This window comes from Pseudophryne corroboree, chromosome 7 (assembly GCF_028390025.1).
Source record: "Pseudophryne corroboree isolate aPseCor3 chromosome 7, aPseCor3.hap2, whole genome shotgun sequence".
Taxonomy (NCBI): Eukaryota; Metazoa; Chordata; class Amphibia; order Anura; family Myobatrachidae; genus Pseudophryne; species Pseudophryne corroboree.
Window position 1 is genome coordinate 460468748 of NC_086450.1, and position 15070 is coordinate 460483817.

The window sequence follows — 15070 nt, forward strand, 5'->3', positions numbered from 1 at the left end:
GAAATATTAAGTTTCAGGTGCGAGATGAAATCCAAGATGAAATGGCAGCAAAACATTCAGTGACACAGACCAATACAGATGGTGACAAATCAGTGGAGGATATGTTGATTTGAGTATCATCAATGTTCAGACGATACTGAAATCCAAGATAGCTGATTAGTTTGTCAAGACATGTGGCATAGATGGAGAAAAGCAAAGGGCCTAAGACTGAGTCTTGTTATACTCCAACTGATAGATGTAGTAAAGAGAAGGTGGATTCAGTGAAGCCAATACTGAAAGAGCTTTTAGGTAGATAGGATGAGAACCAAGAAAGTTTGTATGAGAAGAGGGTGTTCAACTGTGTGAAAAGCAGCAGAGAGATCTAGAAGAACATGAAGTGAGTAATGGCCATTAGACTTCGTAGTGACCAGATCATTCACTTCTTTGGTCAGTGTTGTCTCTGTGGATTGTTGGGAATGAAAACCTGACTGAAGTGGGTCAGATAAGTTGTGTGAGTGTTTGATGCGAGTGTTGTCATATCTCTGAAGTAGCTTGGAAGTGCATGGGAGCAATGGGATGGTAGGGTGAGGGAGAGTTTGTGTCAGGATTTTTATTTTCTTAATGGGAGTAATCAACTTGATTGAACAGTAAAGGAAAGAAAGATACCTATATATATATATATATATATATATATATATATATATATATATATATATATTCCATAGACAAAAAACCTTACGGTTTCACATGTCCCATTAAGGCTTCTTAGACCTGATCGAAATTTCAGAAACCTGTTGTAACTCTTCCACTCAAACTCCAAAAAGCAATGAAATTCCGATCATTAAGGCTGACGCCTTAATGGACGTGTTCCTTGCGCAATACAGATATGGTATGCCATCACAGCCTGTGGGTAAGTGCAGATTCAGCACTCTCACAGAGTGAGATTGCTGTCACTCACACAATGGTGGAGCTGCTAATTCACAGATTTGTGTGCTCATTGGAATACACACATGCAGTCTATGCAACTGAAGGTCTGAGCAGTTAAGTGGTGCTCCCATCCCACACAGTGCCCACAACCATCCCATTCGGTCACCACAACAATCCCACCATTTTACAACATCCTTCTAACTCCATACATCCATCTCACTTAGTATACACATTTAGCTCCCTCAAACATCTTGGTTAATTGCTAAAACTATAATACCCCATCTATGGTCTATGCATCTACACTTACTTCCACTATTCACTTCCATGCTGCCCTGTCTTCCCCAATCCCTACTGCTGTGTTTTCCCATCTGTGCTAGTCTGTACTAATTTATCTGTACCATCTGTCTTTCCCCACCTGTGCCTTGTCTGTATCACCGTTTCCTTCTCTCTGTGCTGCTCAGTGTTTCCTCTTCAACATCACTCTGCCTCCTCCAGTACATGGCAGACTGTCTTCTCTCCCATCTGTACCAGTTTTCTACCCATCGGTACCAGTGTTTTCAACCCATCTGCACCATTTCCCCCATCTGCACCGCTCTGTCTCCCTTCCCATTCTTGCTTCTTAATCTACCCCCTATCCACACCACTCTAACCCTATTCATATAGCTGTCATCCTGAAGGTAAGTTTCGTGGATCCCTATCCAACCCACCCAAGGATTAGGCCTAGCTGCCACCCCCCAAGGGGAGGTAAAAATACTTATCCCCTCCGATGTTGGGACTGTATTCCCCTCATCCATGCTGCTCTGCCTTGCTCATCCATGCCATTTCTTTCCATCTATACTGCTCTTACACCTCCCACATCTGTGCTGCTTTTTCCCCCTCATCCACACGGCACTGTCCACCCATCCACGCAGCTGTCTCCTCACCATCTGTGCAACTGTCTTTCCCCCATCTGTCTTACACCCCCCCCCCCCATCTGTGGGGGTAATTCAGAATTGATTGTAGATGTGCCAAATTTAGCACATCTACAATCTTTAACTCTAACATGCGATGTGACGCCCAGGACAGGGCTAGTCCGCCCCACATGTCAGGCCCTCCCCCTCCTCTCACTGGGCTCCCGGGTACGCACGCACAGTGCGGCCGTTGCGCATTCGCACCCCATAAACTAATTTAGACTGCGGTCGCTGCATTCTGAATTATCCCGTGTTTCTTTGTCCCCCCCCATCAATGCTACTTAGTCTTCCCTCGATCCACACCCCCCCATCCACAATGCTCTGTCTCTTCCTTCCAATCAACAACACTTTTACCTCATCCGAGCAGCTTTGTCTTCCGCTCAGACCTTCAGTTGCATAGACTGCATGTGTGTATTCCAATGAGCACACAAATCTGTGAATTAGCAGCTCCACCATTGTGTGAGTGACAGCAATCTCACTCTGTGAGAGTGCTGAATCTGCACTTACCCACAGGCTGTGATGGCATACCATATCTGTATTGCGCAAGGAACACGTCCATTAAGGCGTCAGCCTTAATGATCGGAATTTCATTGCTTTTTGGAGTTTGAGTGGAAGAGTTACAACAGGTTTCTGAAATTTCGATCAGGTCTAAGAAGCCTTAATGGGACATGTGAAACCGTAAGGTTTTTTGTCTATGGAATTTCATAGCTTTTTTCAATTTATTTTTTTAATTCAGAAATGTAAAAATTTCACTGTAAGAATAAACATTTGATTTTTTGAAATATTTAATGAAAATGTTTGTATAACATCACTGTTCTGTGCAAAATGCAAAATTTATTTTATTTACTAAACAGAATTGTTATACTTTTAACTTTGGTCAAAATACTTTGCTGCCTTTGCAGATGATGCAGGGAGGGGGAAGGCGGCAGCAGCCTGTAACTGAGGCTGGATGCATGTGCTTATATATAGATGTGTGGGTCAGGTACTGTGTGTATATATATATATATATATATATATATCTGTGTGTTTCAGGTCCCGTGCGTATGTGTGTGTTTCAGGTGCCACGCATATATATGTGTGTCAATTGTCGCGCACATATATGTGTGTGTCAGTTGGCGCGCACATATATGTGTGTGTCAGTTGGCCAGCACATATATGTGTGTCAGTTGGCGAGCACATATATGTGTGTTTCAGGGGCCGCGTGCGCGTGTCAGGTGCCGCACATGTACATGTGCCCATGTGTGTGAGTGGTGCCGTTGCGCATGTATGTGTGTGTCAGGTGCTGCGTGTGTATATGTGTGTGTGTGTGTGTTAAAGCTACGTCTGTGTATGTGCCAGGTGCTGTGTAAATGCTATGTGTGTGTGTGTCAGGTGCTGTGCATATATGATTGTTTCAGGTACTGCGTGTATAGATGTGTGTGTCAGGTGCTGTGTGTTTGTGTGTGTGTGTGTGTGGTGCCGCACGTGTACATGTGTGTGAGAGGTGCCGCGTGTGTGTCAGGTGTCGCACGTGTATGTACACGTGTGTGTGTCAGTTGTGTGAGGTGCCACGTGTTTGCCAGGTGTTGTGCGTGTATATGTGTGTTAAATGCTACATGCGTTTATTTTGTGTGTGTGCCAAGTACTGCGTGTGTATATTAGTGCGTCTGGTGCTGTGCCGGTATATGTGTGTGTCTGGTGCTGCGAGTGTATGCATCAGTTACCACATGCGGGTTTGTGTCAAATGTTGTGCGTGTATATGTGTGTGTAAGGTGTTGTGCATGTATATGTGTGTGTCAGGTGCTGCACATGAATGTGTGTGTGTGTCAGGTGCTGCGCATGTATGTGTGTGTGTGTGTCAGGTGCTGCACATGTATATATGTGTGTGTTTGTTAAATGCTATGTCTGTGTATATGTGCATGTGTGTAAGGTGCTGCGTAAATGCTACGTGTGTGTGTGTCAGGTGCTGCGCATATATATGATTGTTTCAGTTACTGTGTGTAAATGTGTGTCAGGTGCTGCGCATGTCTGTGTTTGTGTCAGGTGCTGCGCGTATATATGTGTGTGTCAGGTGCTGCGCGTGTATGTGTGTGGCTGGTGCTGTGTTTGTATGCATCAGCTGCCGCGTGAATGTCAGGTGTTGAACATGTATGTGGGTGTGAGTGTCAGGTGCTGCGCATGTATGTGGGTGTATCAGGTGCTGCGCGCGCGTGTGTGTGGTGCTGCGTGTGTGTCAGTCAGGTGACGTGTGTGTACGTATACGTGTGTCAGGTGTGTGAGGTACCACGTGTTTGTGCCAGGTGTTGTGCGCGTATATGTGTGTTAAATGCTACATGCGTATATATGTGTGCGTGCCAAGTACTTCGTGTGTATATTAGTGCGTCTGATGCTGTGCCTGTATATGTGCATGTTTGGTGCTGCGTGTGTATGCATCGGTTGCCGTGCGCGGAGGTGTGTCAGGTGTTCTGCGTGTATATATGTGTGTGTAAGGTGTTGCGCGTGTATATGTGTGTCATGTGCTGCGCATGTATGTGTCTGTGTCAGGTGCTGCGCATGTATGTGTGTGTGTGTCCGGTGCTGCGTGTATGTGTGTGTGTCTGGTGCTGCGCGTATGTGTGTGTCTGGTGCTACATGTCTGTGTGTGTCAGGCGCTGCATGTTTAGATTAGTGTGTCAGCTGTTGCACACATTTGTGTGTGTCAGGTGTTGCGTGCATGTGTGTGTGTGTCAGGTGTTGCGCGTGTCAGGTGTTGCGCGTGTATGTGTGTGTGTGTAAGGTGCTGCACGTGTATGTGTGTGTGTCAGGTGTTGCGCATGTATGTGTGTGTGTGTGTCAGGTGCTGCACGTGTATATGTGTGTGTGTGTCAGGTGCTGCACGTGTATATGTGTGTGTGTGTGTGTGTCAGGTGCTGTGCGTATATGTGTGTGTGTCAGGTGCTGAACGAGTATGTGTGTGTCAGGTGCTGCGCGTGTATATGTATGTGAGTGGTAGGTGCTGCGCGTGTGTGTGTGAGGTGCTGCGCGTATATGTGTGTGTGATGTGTGTGTGTGTTAAATGCCACGTGTATATATGTGTCAGGAGCTGCCTGTGTATGTGTGTGTCAGGTGCTGGGTGTCAATGTGTGTGTCAGGTGCTATATGTCTGTGTGTGTCAGGCACTGCATGTTTATATTAGTGTGTCAGCTTTTGTACGCATTTGTGTGCGGCAGGTGTTGCGCATGTATATGTGTGTGTGTCAGGTGCTGCGCGTGTATGTGCGAGTGTCAGGTGTTGCATGTGTATATGTGTGTGTTAGGTGCTGCGCATGTATGTGAGTGTGTGTCAGGCCCTGCTAGTATATATGTGTGTGTCAGGTGTTGCGAGTATATATGTGTGTGTGAGAGTCAGGTGCTGTGAGTGTATATGTGTGGTGAGTTCTGTGCGTGTTAAATGCCCTGTGTGTGTTTCAGTTGCTGCATGTGTATATTAGTGTGTCTGATGTTGTGCTTGTGTGTATGTGTGTGTCAGGTGCTTCCTTTGTGTGTGTCAGGTGTTGCACGTGTATATGTGTGTCAAGTGTTGCACGTGTATATGTGTGTCAGGTGCTTCGTGTGTGTTAAATGCCGCTCCTCCCCCAACACACACATTCCGAGCTCTCTGGATCTGCTCTCACTCCTGAGGAGCGCTGTTTTCCACAGATGCTGGCAGGTTGTCTTTCCCCTGCCTGTCAGCGGCTCTGCTGTAAGCATTCTTCCACGACTCCAGTCAGCATGCACTGCTTGTATGACTGCAGATCAGTGGTTCCCCTCAGACCCCTATATAAAAAAAATAAGAATTTACTTACCGATAATTCTATTTCTCGTAGTCCGTAGTGGATGCTGGGACTCCGTAAGGACCATGGGGATAGCGGCTCCGCAGGAGACTGGGCACAAAAGTAAAGCTTTAGGACTACCTGGTGTGCACTGGCTCCTCCCCCTATGACCCTCCTCCAAGCCTCAGTTAGGATACTGTGCCCGGACGAGCGTACACAATAAGGAAGGATTTTGAATCCCGGGTAAGACTCATACCAGCCACACCAATCACACTGTACAACCTGTGATCTGAACCCAGTTAACAGTATGATAACAGAGGAGCCTCTGCAAGATGGCTCCCAACAATAAAACACCCAATTTTTGTAACAGTAACTATGTACAAGTACTGCAGACAATCCGCACTTGGGATGGGCGCCCAGCATCCACTACGGACTACGAGAAATAGAATTATCGGTGAGTAAATTCTTATTTTCTCTGACGTCCTAAGTGGATGCTGGGACTCCGTAAGGACCATGGGGATTATACCAAAGCTCCCAAACGGGCGGGAGAGTGCGGATGACTCTGCAGCACCGAATGAGAGAACTCCAGGTCCTCCTTAGCCAGGGTATCAAATTTGTAGAATTTTGCAAACGTGTTTGCCCTTGACCAAAAAGCTGCTCGGCAAAGTTGTAAAGCCGAGACCCCTCGGGCAGCCGCCCAAGATGAGCCCACCTTCCTTGTGGAATGGGCATTTACAGATTTTGGCTGTGGCATGCCTGCCACAGAATGTGCAAGCTGAATTGTACTACAAATCCAACGAGCAATCGTCTGCTTAGAAGCAGGAGCACCCAGCTTGTTGGGTGCATACAGGATAAACAGCGAGTCAGACTTTCTGACTCCAGCCGTCCTGGAAATATAAATTTTCAGGGCTCTGACAACGTCTAGCAACTTGGAGTCCTCCAAGTCCCTAGTAGCCGCAGGCACCACAATAGGTTGGTTCAGGTGAAACGCTGACACCACCTTAGGAAGAAACTGGGGACGAGTCCGCAGTTCTGCCCTGTCCGAATGGAAAATCAGATATGGGCTTTTGTAAGACAAAGCCGCCAACTCTGACACTCGCCTGGCCGAGGCCAGGGCCAACAGCATGGTCACTTTCCATGTGAGATATTTTAAATCCATAGATTTGAGCGGTTCAAACCAATGTGATTTGAGGAATCCCAGAACTACATTGAGATCCCACGGTGCCACTGGAGGCACAAAAGGGGGTTGTATATGCAGTACTCCCTTGACAAACGTCTGGACTTCAGGAACTGAAGCCAATTCTTTCTGGAAGAAAATCGACAGGGCCGAAATTTGAACCTTAATGGACCCCAATTTGAGACCCATAGACACTCCTGTTTGCAGGAAATGCAGGAATCGACCGAGTTGAAATTCCTCCGTGGGAGCCCTCCTGGCCTCACACCACGCAACATATTTTCGCCAAATGCAGTGATAATGTTGTGCGGTCACCTCCTTCCTGGCATTGATCAGGGTAGGGATGACTTCTTCCGGAATGCCTTTTTCCTTCAGGATCCGGCGTTCAACCACCATGCCGTCAAACGCAGCCGCGGTAAGTCTTGGAACAGACAGGGTCCTTGCTGAAGCAAGTCCCTTCTCAGCGGCAGAGGCCACGGGTCCTCTGTGAGCATCTCTTGAAGTTCCGGGTACCAAGTCCTTCTTGGCCAATCCGGAGCCACGAGTATAGTTCTTACTCCTCTTCGTCTTATAATTCTCAGTACCTTGGGTATGAGAGGCAGAGGAGGGAACACATACACTGACTGGTACACCCACGGTGGTACCAGAGCGTCCACAGCTATTGCCTGAGGGTCCCTCGACCTGGCGCAATACCTGTCCAGTTTTTTGTTGAGGCGGGACGCCATCATGTCCACCTTTGGTTTTTCCCAACGGTTCACAATCATGTGGAAGACTTCCGGATGAAGTCCCCACTCTCCCGGGTGGAGGTCGTGCCTGCTGAGGAAGTCTGCTTCCCAGTTGTCCACTCCCGGAATGAACACTGCTGACAGTGCTATCACATGATTTTCCGCCCAGCGAAGAATCCTTGCAGCTTCTGCCATTGCCCTCCTGCTTCTTGTGCCGCCCTGTCTGTTTACGTGGGCGACTGCCGTGATGTTGTCCGACTGGATCAGCACCGGTTGACCTTGAAGCAGAGGTCTTGCTAGGCTTAGAGCATTGTAAATTGCCCTTAGCTCCAGTATATTTATGTGAAGTGAAGTCTCCAGACTTGACCACATTCCCTGGAAATTTCTTCCCTGTGTGACTGCTCCCCAGCCTCTCAGGCTGGCATCCGTGGTTACCAGGACCCAGTCCTGAATGCCGAATCTGCTGCCCTCTAGTAGATGAGCACTCTGCAGCCACCACAGAAGTGACACCCTTGTCCTTGGAGACAGGGTTATCCGCTGATGCATCTGAAGATGCGATCCGGACCATTTGTCCAGCAGATCCCACTGAAAAGTTCTTGCGTGAAATCTGCCGAATGGAATCGCTTCGTAAGAAGCCACCATTTTTCCCAGGACCCTTGTGCAATGATGCACTGACACTTTTCCTGGTTTTAGGAGGTTCCTGACTAGCTCGGATAACTCCCTGGCTTTCTCCTCCGGGAGAAAAACCTTTTTCTGGACTGTGTCCAGAATCATCCCTAGGAACAGCAGACGTGTCGTCGGGATCAGCTGCGATTTTGGAATATTTAGAATCCACCCGTGCTGTTGTAGCAGTACCCGAGATAGTGCTACTCCGACCTCCAACTGTTCCCTGTACTTCGCCCTTATCAGGAGATCGTCCAAGTAAGGGATAATTAAGACGCCTTTTCTTCGAAGAAGAATCATCATTTCGGCCATTACCTTGGTAAAGACCCGGGGTGCCGTGGACAATCCAAACGGCAGCGTCTGAAACTGATAGTGGCAGTTCTGTACCACGAACCTGAGGTACCCTTGGTGAGAAGGGCAAATTGGGACATGAAGGTAAGCATCCTTGATGTCCAGAGACACCATATAGTCCCCCTCTTCCAGGTTCGCTATCACTGCTCTGAGTGACTCCATCTTGAATTTGAACCTTTGTATGTAAGTGTTCAAGGACTTCAGATTTAGAATAGGTCTCACCGAGCCGTCTGGCTTCGGTACCACAAATAGTGTGGAATAATACCCCTTCCCTTGTTGTAGTAGGGGTACTTTGATTATCACCTGCTGGGGATACAGCTTGTGAATGGCTTCCAATACCGCCTCCCTGTCGGAGGGAGACGTTGGTAAAGCAGACTTCAGGAACCTGCGTGGGGGAGACGTCTCGAATTCCAATCTGTACCCCTGGGATACTACCTGTAGGATCAGTGTCGGACTGGGCCATGAAGGGCCCACCAAGGAAATGCAATCATATGGGCCCACTAAGGGGCGTTGCCATATGCTGGAAGGGGTGTGCCCACCTGACCAGAGAGGAATGGCCAGACGTTATAAGAGCTACACAGCATAGTATATAAAGAAAAAAAATGGTATAATATTTATAGTTTGTTTAAATGAAGTGCCTTTTAGAACAGGTAACAGATATATGGTGTAGAAATAGTACATTTAAAAGTGTAACATGTAAGTACATATAAAAAAGAAATAAAAATCAAAGTCTAAATAAAATAAAAACAGTTTTTGGTACCACAATCTCAAATAAATAATGTACAATGTAAAAGTACAATATACAGGCAGTTTTGCAGTCCATAAAGATTAGTTTTGAAATGGAGAGAGCAGCATAGGTAGTTATTGGTGACTGATGGTCCTGCTCCTAATATGTTAATGCAGAGTAATACTAATATGGGCACTTACATCTACCCGGCGGGGGTTAGCAGTCCAAGTTCATAATGCAATAGTTCACTGGATACTTTTGTCTCTATCCATCTGTGTGGATTTGGTTTAAGTGGCATCTCTTCCCAGAGGCAATGATGATGTTGTTACACAGGTGACTCCTGCAGTGTAGCGATAGCGTCTTGCAGACCCTATTGCTACACTGTGATAGCAGACAAAAGGATCCACTGAACTATTGCATTATGAACTTGGGCTGCTAACCCCCGCCGGGTAGATGTACAGGTAAGTGCCCATATTAGTATTACTCTCTGCATTAACATATTAGGAGCAGGACCATCCGTCACCACTAACTACCTATGCTGCTTTCTCCATTTCAAAACAAATCTTTATGGGCTGCAAAACTGCCTGTATATTGTACTTTTACATTGTACATTATTTATTTGACACAGTGGTACCAAAAACTGTTTTTTTTTTACTTTATTTTGCTTTGATTTTTATTTCTTTTAACTGTACTATTTCTACGCCATATCTGTTATCTGTACTAACAGACACTTTGTTTAAACAAACTAAATATTATACTATTACCCTTATTCAAATCTTGCTGTGCCCCAGGTTATTTTTTCACCTTTACCCTAATATAGGCACTCACCCGGCCAAGAGATCCTGTGGGTTCTCAAAGCTGGAGAAGCAGCCAGAACAGGAGCAGGAACACCAGCGTCGATGGTAAGGCAGCATCAGCGGCAAGTGGGTCACAGGCGGCACACATTCAAGCAGCCGTCAGTGGGTAGCAGCCCACCGCAGAAAGGAGAGGAGCAGCATAGGCGGCAGCACTATAGAAGAGTAACAGCAGGGACGGGTGCCGGTGTATAACCCGTCCTGGCAGACACTGAGTGGGCAGCAACAGGGAGCCGGCACTGAGCAGAGGTGAGTGGCGGCAAGGAATGCTTGGGTCACTTGCGTGGCTTGCATTGTGTGAACGATAACGCCCAAACAGACAATAAAATAAAAATTTGGATTGAACCTCTGGCCCTAACTATTTTGATTCCCTAGGCAATATTTTGCCCCTAAACCCCCCACCCCCTGTGGAGATAATAGAGGTGACCGGGAGTGGGTGACAGGGAGATGGTGGGTGGCTGGGGATGCAGGGGTGACAGGGAGATAGTGGGTGACATGGTGAGAGGGTGACAGGGAGATAGACTGTGACAGAGATAGTGAGTGACAGGGAGATAGTGGGTGACTGGGGAAACATAGGAGACAGGGAGATAGTGTGTGACGCTGTGACAGAGGGTAACAGGTAGATAGTGGGTGACAGGGAGACACTGGATAACAGGAAGAGGGCAGAGGCGTAACTAGGGTTAAAGGCGCCCAGGGCAAATAAAAAAAATGGTGCCCCTTAAATTGTAATTTAAAATTCTGGCTGAATTCCTATACACACACACACACACACACACACACACACACACACACTCTGACACTATACAGGGGCACACACACACACACACACTGACACTATACTGGGGTCCATACACACACACACACACACACTGACACTATACAGGGGTCCATACACACACACACACACACACACACACTGACTATACAGGGGTCCATACACACACACACACACACACACACTGACACTATACAGGGGTCCATACACACACACACACACACACACACACACACACACACACACTGACACTATACAGGGGTCCATACACACACACACACACACACACTGACTATACAGGGGTCCATACGCACACACACACACACTGACACTATACATGGGTCCTTACATACACTGACACTATGCAGAGGTCCATACACACACACTAACACTATACAAAGGTCCATACACACACACACAATGACACTATACAGGGGTCCATACACACACACAATGACACTATACAGGGGTCCATACACACACACACACACACACACACACACATACTAACACAATTCAGGGGTCCATACACACACACTGACACTATACAGGGGTCCTTACATACACTGAACCTACGCAGGGGTCCATACACACACTGACACTATAGAGGGGTCCATGCACACACTGACTATACAGGGGTCCACACACACACACACACACACACACACACACACTGACACTATACAGGGGTCCATACACACACACACACACACACACACACACTGACACTATACAGGGGTCCATACACACAATCACACACTGACTATACAGGGGTCCATACGCACACACACACACACTGACACTATACATGGGTCCTTACATACACTGACACTATGCAGAGGTCCATACACACACACTAACACTATACAAAGGTCCATACACACACACACACACACACACAATGACACTATACAGGGGTCCATACACACACAATGACACTATACAGGGGTCCATACACACACACACACACACACATACTAACACAATACAGGGGTCCATACACACACACTGACACTATACAGGGGTCCTTACATACACTGAACCTACACAGGGGTCCATACACACACTGACACTATAGAGGGGTCCATGCACACACTGACAATATACAGGGGTCCATACACACACACACACTGACACTATACATGGGTCCTTTCATACACTGACACTATGCAGGGGTCCATACACACACACTGACACTATACAGGGGTCCATACACACAGACAATATACAGGGGTCCATACACACACTCTGACACTATACAGGGGTCCATTCACATACACACTATACAGGGGTCCACACACACACACACACACACACACACACACACACACACACACACTATACAGGGGTCCATATACACACACACACACACTCTGAAACTATACAGGGGTCCATTCACATACACACTATACAGGGGTCCACACACACACACACACACACACACACACACTATACAGGGGTCCATATACACACACACACACACACTCTGAAACTATACAGGGGTCCATTCACATACACACTATACAGGGGTCCACACACACACACACACACACACACACACACACACACACACTATACAGGGGGCCATACACACACAAACACTATACAGGGGTCCATATACACACACACACACACACACACACACACACTCTGACACTATACAGGGGTCCATTCACATACACACTATACAGGGGTCCACACACACACACTATACAAGAGTTCCATACACACACACACACAAACACACACATACACATACACAATGACACTATACAGGGGTCTTTTATATACAATCTTAGGGGGTCCACATATAATATAATAATGCAGCACTGTTGGGCACTGGAGAGAAGGACTCTCCTACCGCAATTAGTAGCAGGGCTGATCCGCTGTACCAGTCGCTCTGCCTCCATTGCTGCTGTGATCCAGGGCAGGTTGTTGCGGGTACTGGCAGGTGTGGGGGGGCTTGTGCAGTGATAATGAGTGCTGGCAGGGGTGGAGAGGGTGTGCGGTGGACATGTGTGCCGGCAGGGAAGAGCGGTGCGCAGTGACCATGTGTGGGGGGGAAGTGCAGTGGACATCATGTACGCCGGCGGGGGAGAGAGGTGCGCGGTTATAATGTGTGCTGGCGGGGGCAAGGGGTGGTGCGCGTCACTCCCTCACATGCTGTACGGTGCGTGTACCTGCTGCCGCCCGGGAGGGAAATGTGATGCCTGCTGCTGATCGGGAGCCGCGACCCGCCCGCTGCCCACTGGTGACTGCACGCATTCACCAACTCCAGCCTCCAGGGCACACGTGCCGTCTCCTCCGGACCGCACGTGATCCTCCTCTCGGCGAGTGGTGTGGTGAGGAGCTGCAGACGCTCGGCTCTTCCGCAAACTCCTGACTGGCAAGCCCCACCCCCCGGCAGAAGTGGGCGTGACTAAATACGATATTGACCCACCGGTGGAACCACCGGTTCCCCGGCAGGCCAGTCCGAGCCTGTGTAGGATCCAGGGGTCCACTTGCGAGTGAGCCCACTGCGCGCTGAAACTCTTGAGACGACCCCCCACCGTACCTGAGTCCGCTTGTAAGGCCCCAGCGTCATGCTGAGGACTTGGCAGAAGCGGTGGAGGGCTTCTGTTTCTGGGAAGAGGCTGCCTGCTGCAGTCTTTTTCCCTTTCCCCTACCCCGGGGCAAATATGACTGGCCTTTTGCCCGCTTGCCCTTATGGGGACGAAAGGACTGAGGCTGAAAAGACGGTGTCTTTTTCTGCTGCGAGGTGACTTGGGGTAAAAAAGTGGATTTTCCAGCTGTTGCCGTGGCCACCAGGTCCGATAGACCGACCCCAAATAACTCCTCCCCTTTATACGGCAATACTTCCATGTGCCGTTTGGAATCCGCATCACCTGACCACTGTCGTGTCCATAAACATCTTCTGGCAGAAATGGACATCGCACTTATTCTTGATGCCAAAGTGCAAATATCAATCTGTGCATCTCGCATATATAGAAATGCATCCTTTAAATGCTCTATAGTCAATAAAATACTGTCCCTGTCAAGGGTATCAATATTTTCAGTCAGGAACTCCGACCAAGCCACCCCAGCGCTGCACATCCAGGCTGAGGCAATTGCTGGTCGCAGTATAACACCAGTATGTGTGTATATACTCTTTAGGATATTTTCCAGCTTCCTATCAGCTGGCTCCTTGAGGGCGGCCGTATCCGGAGACGGTAACGCCACTTGTTTTGATAAGCGTGTGAGCGCCTTATCCACCCTAGGGGGTGTCTCCCAACGCGCCCTAACTTCTGGCGGGAAAGGGTATAATGCTAATCATTTTTTAGATATTAGCAATTTTTTATCGGGTGAAACCCACGCATCATCACACACTTCATTTAATTCATCTGATTCAGGAAAAACTACGGGTAGTTTTTTCACACCCCACATAATACCCTTTTTTGTGGTACTTGTAGTATCAGAGATATGCAAAGCCTCCTTCATTGCCGTGATCATGTAACATGTGGCCCTACTGGAAAATACGTTTGTTTCTTCACCGTCGACACTGGAGTCAGTGTCCGTGTCTGTGTCGACCGACTGAGGTAATGGGCGCTTTAGAGCCCCTGACGGTGTTTGAGACGCCTGGACAGGCACTAATTGATTTGCCGGCTGTCTCATGTCGTCAACAGTTTTTTGTAAAGTGCTGACACTATCACGTAATTCCTTAAATAAGACCATCCAGTCAGGTGTCGACTCCCTAGGGGGTGACATCACTAATACAGGCAATTGCTCCGCCTCCCCACAATTTTCCTCCTCATACATGTCGACACACGCGTACCGACACACAGCACACACACAGGGAATGCTCTGATAGAGGACAGGACCCCACTAGCCCTTTGGGGAGACAGAGGGAGAGTTTGCCAGCACACACCAAGCGCTATAATATGTATAGGGACAACCTTACAATAAGTGTTTATCCCTTATAGCTGCTATTGTAGTTTATCTAGCCAAATTAGTGCCCCCCCCCCCCCCCTCTCTTTTTTACCCTGTTTCTGTAGTGCAGGACTGCAGGGGAGAGTCAGGGAGACGTCCTTCCAGCGGAGCTGTGAGGGAAAATGGCGCTTGTGTGCTGAGGAGATAGGCTCCGCCCCCTTCACGGCGGCCTTTCTCCCGCTTTTTATGAGGAAACTGGCAGGGGTTAAA